The 8,412-nt window shown below is 36.2% G+C and overlaps 1 pseudogene across 1 annotated transcript in view; it reads left to right on the top strand.

Annotated features, from left to right (window-relative positions):
• Positions 1–7,123, top strand: part of LOC149143887 (protein TOPLESS-RELATED PROTEIN 2-like) — a 49,286-nt pseudogene extending 42,163 nt beyond the window's left edge. The window contains exons 7-22 of the transcript XR_016263992.1: positions 1,380–1,518; positions 1,653–1,762; positions 2,046–2,115; positions 2,299–2,372; positions 2,476–2,694; positions 2,888–3,023; positions 3,158–3,385; positions 3,523–3,860; positions 4,143–4,280; positions 4,521–4,631; positions 4,783–4,962; positions 5,284–5,415; positions 5,501–5,597; positions 5,719–5,876; positions 5,978–6,171; positions 6,277–7,123. The product of XR_016263992.1 is annotated as a protein TOPLESS-RELATED PROTEIN 2-like (transcript). The remainder of the gene's footprint in view (positions 1–1,379; positions 1,519–1,652; positions 1,763–2,045; positions 2,116–2,298; positions 2,373–2,475; positions 2,695–2,887; positions 3,024–3,157; positions 3,386–3,522; positions 3,861–4,142; positions 4,281–4,520; positions 4,632–4,782; positions 4,963–5,283; positions 5,416–5,500; positions 5,598–5,718; positions 5,877–5,977; positions 6,172–6,276) is intronic.
• Positions 7,124–8,412: the final 1,289 nt, after the last annotated feature.

Below are 8,412 nucleotides of genomic sequence, written 5' to 3' on the forward strand. Positions count from 1 at the left end.
TCCAAAACACTTTGCAAAACCAATCAATTATCTTCTCACTTGTGACTTTATGATTTCTAAATTCCCGACATTTTTTTGTTATTTGTAACTTTGTCCACAAGCAAGTACCATAGTATTTTCTCATTTAGAAGAGCTCTTTCCTGGTCCGCCACTATCTTGGGTTTGGGTGCTTTATTTTGAAAGAGGGCATGATTCCCGACCATATTTTCCATGAGATGTATTTTGGGATGTCCTTCCATGCTTTCACCATCATTGGTTTGTTGTTTAGTTTTTTGGCCATAGGATTTTTTTCCATGAAAGTCTTAGTTGCCTCCAATAGATACTGGGATAGGTACAGAGAAGTTTTCATGGAAATGTCACTGAGTATTTGTAGTGCTAACTAATGAACAGTAAATGCAACAACGAAATTGTTTCTCCTGCAATATATGTTATTCATTCCTAGACTACATCGTTTACCTCACAACCTATCCAAATTGATGACATGCACATTATTACCTTCACAAGAGCTGCATCCTAACAAAAAGACTTGGCTTCACATTGCACAATATAGTATAAATACCAACATGAAAAATGCCACAACTTGATCTACTCTGTTGCAACTTACAATCGGAAAGATCAGCTACATGACTTTGTAGAGAGAGGCTACATATGACCTTTATCATTTGATGATTAGAAGGGTGATAAGTTGACAATTCTTAGCAATACTTTATTGAGTCAGTTTAGGATGTTTTTTCGGCATCTTCTATCTATTATATTGCATATTGCGTCTTCTATTTCAGCCTTTCCAGCCTACTGGTGCCTCTTCTGGCAGTCTTTCGGGATGGGTGACAAATCCTAATCCTGGTGCTCCACACTTTGCTGGACCAGTGTCCTTTGAAGTGGGATGATTTAGTTGGCCCTCTCTGTTCATATATTGTCAGAAATATATATATATATATATTTTGTTCTATAACACAAGTTTTCCAAATAGAGCCTTTTTGACTACTTATTCTGTGAATGGCATCAACTGCTTTTCTAATACGCCCTAGGACTCCACCCTCAAATGCTACTCTTGTAGACTATCAATCTGCCGATTCTGAACACCTCATGAAGCACAGCCAGGGTGGTCAGTCCAAGGAGGTACATACAGAGCATTAATTAAGATTGATATTTGATTATATGATGGATTGAAATTATGTCTGCAGTCCATGTGTTCATTTCTCTTAATTGAGTCACAACTTAATGCTAAATACTCTTTTACTTTTTGTTTTTTCAAGTTTCTTGGCTTTTCTACCAGGTCCATTGACTGTTGTATGTGATCGGTTTTGAGTAGGATTTGTTAGCTCTTCTACGGGGCATTGCTTTTCTACAAACTATGATTGCTTACTTTCTAATTGTAGGTGACCTACCCAGGCCCAACTCATCCTCTTAATATGTACTCACAAGATGACCTGCCAAAGACTGTGGCAAGAATTCTCAATCAGGGTTCAAATGTTACGAGTATAGATTTCCATCCTTTGCAACAAACAATTCTGCTAGGTGATTTCAAATTCCATTCAATACAATTTTTCATTCAAATAAATTCCTAAAGTCAATCTGGAAATTGTACCTTTTATCTTTATAAGTATGTTCACACAGGCTAGTGATCCAAATTTGCTGGCTTTATCGATCAGTTGGAACAAAAGTTGGTGACTTCGCAATTTGGGCAGTGGCATCTCGAGAAATATTAGCTTACAGGACCTTTAAGATTTGGGAAATTTTGGTCCATTCGATTCCAATGCTGGTAGATGATTTTTTCCTGAAGTAGTTAAGTAATTTAAATTGTGGAAATTGTACATCTATGAATTGATCTTGAAAAGCTTACAGGACCTTTAAGGTTTGGGAAATTTTGGTTGGTTTGATTCCAATGCTTGTAGATGCTTTTTTCCTAAATTAGTTCTGTAATTTAAATTGTGGAAATTGTACATCTATGAATTGATCTTGAAAAGATTTTAGAGTTTACTGGATTTGATCATTAGCACAGGCCTTAGATAAACTCTTATACATGTTTTTTTATGTTTTAATAGGCTGGTCTTGTGAAAGATCCAGCTGTGTCAGTGAATCGTTTTATTTGGAGCCCAGATGGGGCAGTCCTTGGTAAATTAATCTGTCTTTTTTAATAAGATGTTTTGATATCATTTCCTCGTCTATACAACAAGGTGAGTGATTTGTAATAATGCCATCTACACGTCTCTGGTCTCCTTTTGGTTGGTTGTGCACCAATACAATGGTGTGATATTCCCTCTATTCGGATACTGACGTGCCTGCATTGTGTTATAGGAGTTGCGTTTTCCAAGCATATCATTCACATATATTCTTATATCGTGGCCGGTGATTTGAGACAACATCTAGAGGTTTGGTTACATGCTTAAAGACCAACCTATACACGCTTGTAGGTCTGTAAAATTAAGTTTGTGATGAAAATATAATTTATTAGCTTTGATATAATTTATACAGATTGACACACATGTTAGTGGTGTAAATGATATTGCTTTTTCACACCCTCTACTTCCCAGCTATGCATAATTACATGTCAAGACTCATTTCAATAGTTTTCGTTTACTTTCTCTGTATATGAAAAAGAATTGTGTGCTTGTAGGTGTGGGATGCAGTAGCAGTACACATGTGAAGGTCATGAAGCACCTGTCTATTCTGTTTGTCCTCACCAGAAAGAAAATATTCAGCTACTTTGTTCCTCGAAGCCTGAAAAATTTATGTGCATTGCAGTTGAGTAGTATTAAATTCTAGTTGTTTTGAAGTTTTACATTGCATATTTTATTTTTGTTTGATGCTTGGTTTCCTGTGAATTTTTTCCCATATGAGAAATACTTAATTGCACTAAAGATAGATGGATTATGACTCTTTGTTTGTATGCAGTTTATTTTTTCTACGGCTATTGTTGGAAAGATCAAAGCCTGGTTGAATGATCTTGTGGGATCTTGGGTGGACTATAATGCTCCTGGCCTCTGGTGCACTACAATGGCTTGCAGTGCTGATGGAACAAGGTAAAATGTTAAACTTGGAATGGTGTTTAGTTTATAAAGCGTCTTCATGTGGATCTGAGTTTTACTTTCTTCAATTTTCTATATGTACTATGTCAAGACAACGCCCTTTCTTAATTATTTGCATTTGTTATTAGGCTGTTCTCCTGTAAAACAAGTAAAGATGGTGATTCGTACCTGGTTGAGTGGAATGAAAGGGAACTATCAAGTGGGCATATTCTAGTTTTAGGAAGTGTTCCTTAGGTGTTGTGCAATTTGATACAACCATGAATACATTCTTGGCAGCTGATGATGAATTTCAAATAAAGTTCTAGGACATGGATAACACCAAGATCCTGACAACAATTGATGTTGAGGGTAGTTCGGTAATAAGTTATTTTTGAAGACGAGGATGGCTTAGTTTTAGAGTTTGAGATATAATGATTTTGAGAAAAAATGTTTTTCTTGATCACATCTCAATGTATAATACTATAATCTTGTGTTATTTTCCAAAAAGTTTCAGGCTAGTTCTCCTCTTCGTTCCAGTAAAGATGGTTCCCTGTTGGCAGTCACAACTAATGACATAGCAAAAAGATCTTAGCCAATGCAGAGGGACTTCCCTTAATTCACATGCTGGAGAGTAGATCCTTTGAGGGAACGAGGGTGGCCACCAGAGACAATGACAGCAAATATAAATTGCTTCCATGAACATTTACTATGTACATGCACTGATAATTAATTTTTAATATGCAGACTTCAATTGCGAACATCATGCCTCCTGTAGTCGCTGCTCCTGGTTCCCTTCCCGGTGCTATAGAACATTCAGAGTGACTTCCACCTGCAGTGTCAATGACCAATTTTGTAAGAACTTTCTCCTAGAATTATTTCTTTAGAGTCTACAATATTTGTCCAGCCATATTCAGTTTGGTTTTTCACATATATCTTATCAGTGTCTAAACTTTCACTCCAGATTACATATATTTTTGCTTTCAAGTTTCCATATAGCATAGGAATTTGTTTTTCCCTTTCAAATGCTCTATTAGCCATTATTTTGGCATATTTTTTATAGGAATAGCATGATATGATCAATGGATTCTTACAATTATCCGACACTCAAGACAACATGTGTGCAAGGTAGCATAGACAGCAGTTGGACACCAGAGGATAAACCAAAGGCTTCTAGATGAGGTTACAGACAAGAGGAAGAACTGGAAGTTGAAGATCACTAATTTGGGTCAGTGTAGGTCTCTCAAGTTGCCTGACACAATGCATGCAAACAAGGTATGCAATCATCCTTCTAATATAGAAAACACTAAAGGTTGACATACAATACAATTTTATCTGCTACAAATTCTGTCGATATTGATCCAAACAAGTAATGTGCTAACACAATGCATGCAAACAAGGTATGCAATCATCCTTCTAATATAGAAAACACTAAAGGTTGACATACAATACAATTTTATCTGCTACAAATTCTGTCGATATTGATCCAAACAAGTAATGTGCTAAATTTTGCAGGTAGTAAAACTGATATACACCAATTCCGGACTTGCTGTTTTAGCACTGGCATCCAATGCTCTCCATAAGCTATGGAAATGGCAGCGGAGTGACTGGAATCCATCTGGAAAGGTGGGGTTCTTTAGTAGTTGTTTGCTTTCTTTTTATTTTAGCTTGTTTTATTTATTTATTTGTTTGTTATACTTTTGGGTATATAATTTGCAGCTCTATTTTATGTAGTAATGATTGACGATGAACTAAGAGTCAGTATTTTATTCCACAGTCTGCAGCGAGTATTCCACCACAGATGTGGCAGCCAGCTAGTGGTGTTTTTATGAATAATGACATTGGTTATACAAATCCAGAAGAAGCCGCTGCTTGTATAGCTTTGTCTAAGAATGATTCCTATGTGATGTCTACTTCCGGTGGCAAGGTCTCCTTATTCAATATGATGACATTTAAGGTAAGAGAACCTTCTACCTAAAGACCAGTCTCATTTTAATGTTTCCGATGATATATATAATTTCAGTTTTGCTTGTCTGCTTAGGGGTTTATTTTCTAACATCTCATCTGTGAATATAACTGTTGTGCTTTTCAACTTTCAAATTATGTGGTGTTAGAGTTTGTCTTTTACAATGCCTCCTTTTCCAAGGAGGAAGCTATAGTTCAGGATCACTCTAGAAGATTCTTGTGTAATGTTACCCACTATATGCTAAGAATTCAGAGGCTCCCAATTTATCTGAATCATTGGTTTCATGGCATGCTAATTAGTAATTCATTGCAGGTCATGACAACTTTCGTGCCACCTGCAGCCAATTTTCTGGCTTTCCACCCTCAGAACAAATAACATCTTTGCAATTGGCATGGAGGATTCATCAATTCAAATATACAATGTATGGAATGTTCAAGTTGATGAGTTGTTGCCTGTGAATGTATCTCGGAAATTTAAGTTCTTATCATTTTCTTCATTGTGCCCTTTTACCAAAAATGACCTTTTACAGGTGAAAACAAAGCTCAAGGGGTTACCAAAAGAAAATCATAGGCCTGGCTTTTTCAATTGTTTTGAATGTGTTGGTATCTTCTAGAGCGGATGCCCAGGTATAGGTATATGGTGTCTTTTATTATTAAATATAGTTTGACTCTGTGACGTTCACTTTAAAGTTTACACAAATCTACCGAGTAGAAATGTTCCTGTACTCACAACCACGTCTTTCGGCAGTTATCACTCTGGGGCATGGATGGGTGGGACAAGCAAAAGTCAAAAGTTGTACCAGTACAGCCAGGAAGATCATCAGTTTCATAATGATCAAATTCACTTCTTGTGCTGAGTGCCAGCTTGCTATATATGATGCTTCCAAGTTGAACCGCTTGCGCTATGTAAGTACTTGTAAGCAGTCTTGAATTCAAACATATAGTCATATAATGTTACTTACCTTCTGTATCTGATTGGATAACCTTGTTACATGGTTGCATTGCAGTGGTCTCTTCATGATTCCCTCTCTGCTCCTATTTCAAATGCCATATACTTATGTGACAGCGTCCTAGTTTATGCGAGCTTCTGTGATGGTGCTGTGGAAGTGTGTGATGGTGCAGTGGGAGTGTTTGATGCAGAAAGCTCGAGGCCTCACTGTCGCATTGCACCTTCTGCATATTTACCATCGATAATGAACAGGTAAATGGGCTTTTTCATTCTATCAAGGTTGACACCTGTATTTTTCAGATTTGGCTTTTGAAAAGGCATATTATGATTTAATTTGTTGTTTTGTTATTTATGCAGCAGTAACGCCTATCCTCTAGTCGTTGCATCAATCCATCCGAACCGAATCAATTTTCTCTTGGAATGACAGATGGAGGAGTTCATGTTATTGAGCCTTAAGAGTCAGAAGGGAAATGGGGTGTTGGACCTCCCCCAGATAATGGAACTTTCTGATCAAATCCAACATTAAGTAACCAAGGTTTGGAACCACCCTCAAGGTAGTTCAATGGGGACATAAGAACAATTTGAAGTATACTGTACTACTTTGTGTCTACCGACTATTTATTTACATGAATACCATGAATAATGGTAGCGCGTCTTGGCAGTGAAATGCCTCACTTGTGTTCCAGTTTTTGAGGCATTCTATCAAGATTGTAATTTTCATCAAATATTGTTCAGCACTGTAGATGGAGGTTAAGCAACTGTAAATCATACGTAAATGAGTATGTAGGTGTAGTCCTGGTCACTATATTTTTTTTCTAGGTGGTGTAAAATTTGAAAGCCCATCATTGGAGCATATTTCATGAATGTTCTTTCCGAGGGTTTCTTAGTGTATTTTTAAAGCCTTCTATGTACCACATGAATTGTTTTTCTTGTGTTCATGTGCATTCAGACAAACCTGGTTTATGCGGAACCTTTGTCAGACCCAGGGGAATATCATATTTATAAACTGAATCAACATTTTTGGGTTGACATTAATTGCAGCTCAGGTAGAAGTGATTCAATTGAGAAAACATTAATTATGCTTAGCTTAATAGCGTTTGTAACTAAGTACATGGGAATTCATGAATTCCAGCTGCTTTAATAATATGGATTCTAGCCGCTTTAATTACATGGAGAAAATTCATGAGTGGATATCTTATTGTAAACTGGCAGATTTTTGTTGTTGTTTCGCTGGGAAGCAATCGGATAAGGTCATTGTTATTAGAATATGCTTAGCATTCAACTAGTGAAATTTAAAAGCGTTCAACTAGAAGCTTTGGAAGCTTTGATACCATCTACATGTTTGTTGTGGGATATTTTGTTTTATTATCCATTGTTTTCTCTTCTCCACTTGTTATGCCCTGCTTTATAGCATACCTAACTTTGTCTCATGGCACACACCAAATGGATATAATGTGCTTGTGCGCAGTCACCCTTGTCCTTTTTTTTGTGGCTCACATCAAATGGATATAATGTTCTTGGCACACACTAAGTAGATATAATGTTCTTGTGCTCAGTCACCCTATAGTAGATGCTTCTATACGGTTAGGCAAAAAATCTCAATTGATGAAATGTTCATAGGGTTTAACATATTTTCTATTACTCATGAAATTCTTTTGGATATATGGAAGGAAAAAACTAAATTTGCATGATCATGAATCAATTCTTTCAACTCATATTTAATTGAGATTTATTTCCATTTCATAGGTATATTATTCATAACCTTAAGGGATGGAAAGGCAAAGGGGCTTCTTATTTTTTCATGAAAACAAAATATCCATGCAAGTTCCTAGAATGTTGAGAGTTGAGTTGTGCTATTGTTACGAGTATTTTTTGTCAGGATTTTTTTTTGTGAAGATAGATAAGGTAGATGCTAATAGGAATTGGAGAACTAGAAAAAGATAGTTGTTTTAATGTAGGGAAGGGATTGCAAATGATAGTTGTTTTAATGTAGGGAAGGGATTGCAAATGAGCGAGTGCACACAATGGATAGAACAACGCAACAAAAAGATGAAACCATCAATGTTTGCTTTGGTGTTATGCAAACTCATTTATTATGTCAAAAATACAAAACTATCATGTAGTTGGTTGGAGCTTATACTTGAATTTTGGCTGCGGACTGTGTCCAAGTTCTTTGTGTTGAGTTCATTTTATTGATGATTGTTTTAGAGGGTTGTAGAGTATGAATCATACGATTTGTTTTTAATTTGAAGCGTTGTTCCTGCAATTCCTTGTAGTTAGAGTATGATATGTGGTCAACCCCAAAAAACTGTGATGTAGTTCGTTGTAATATATATTGTCGAGCAGTTTGTAAAATCAGGCTCATGTATAAAACCGATTGTGCTTTTGTTTGTTTGTTGGCTACGTCCCAATTCTTTTTGTCAATGCTTGTTCGAGGGGTTCTTGGCATGTGTATCATATATATTATTTTAATATGCACTATTTATGGTTATT

Source organism: Pinus tabuliformis, chromosome X (genome assembly GCF_031772625.1).
Source record: "Pinus tabuliformis cultivar Carrire ecotype Pingquan chromosome X, CPIR1, whole genome shotgun sequence".
NCBI lineage: Eukaryota > Viridiplantae > Streptophyta > Pinopsida > Pinales > Pinaceae > Pinus > Pinus tabuliformis.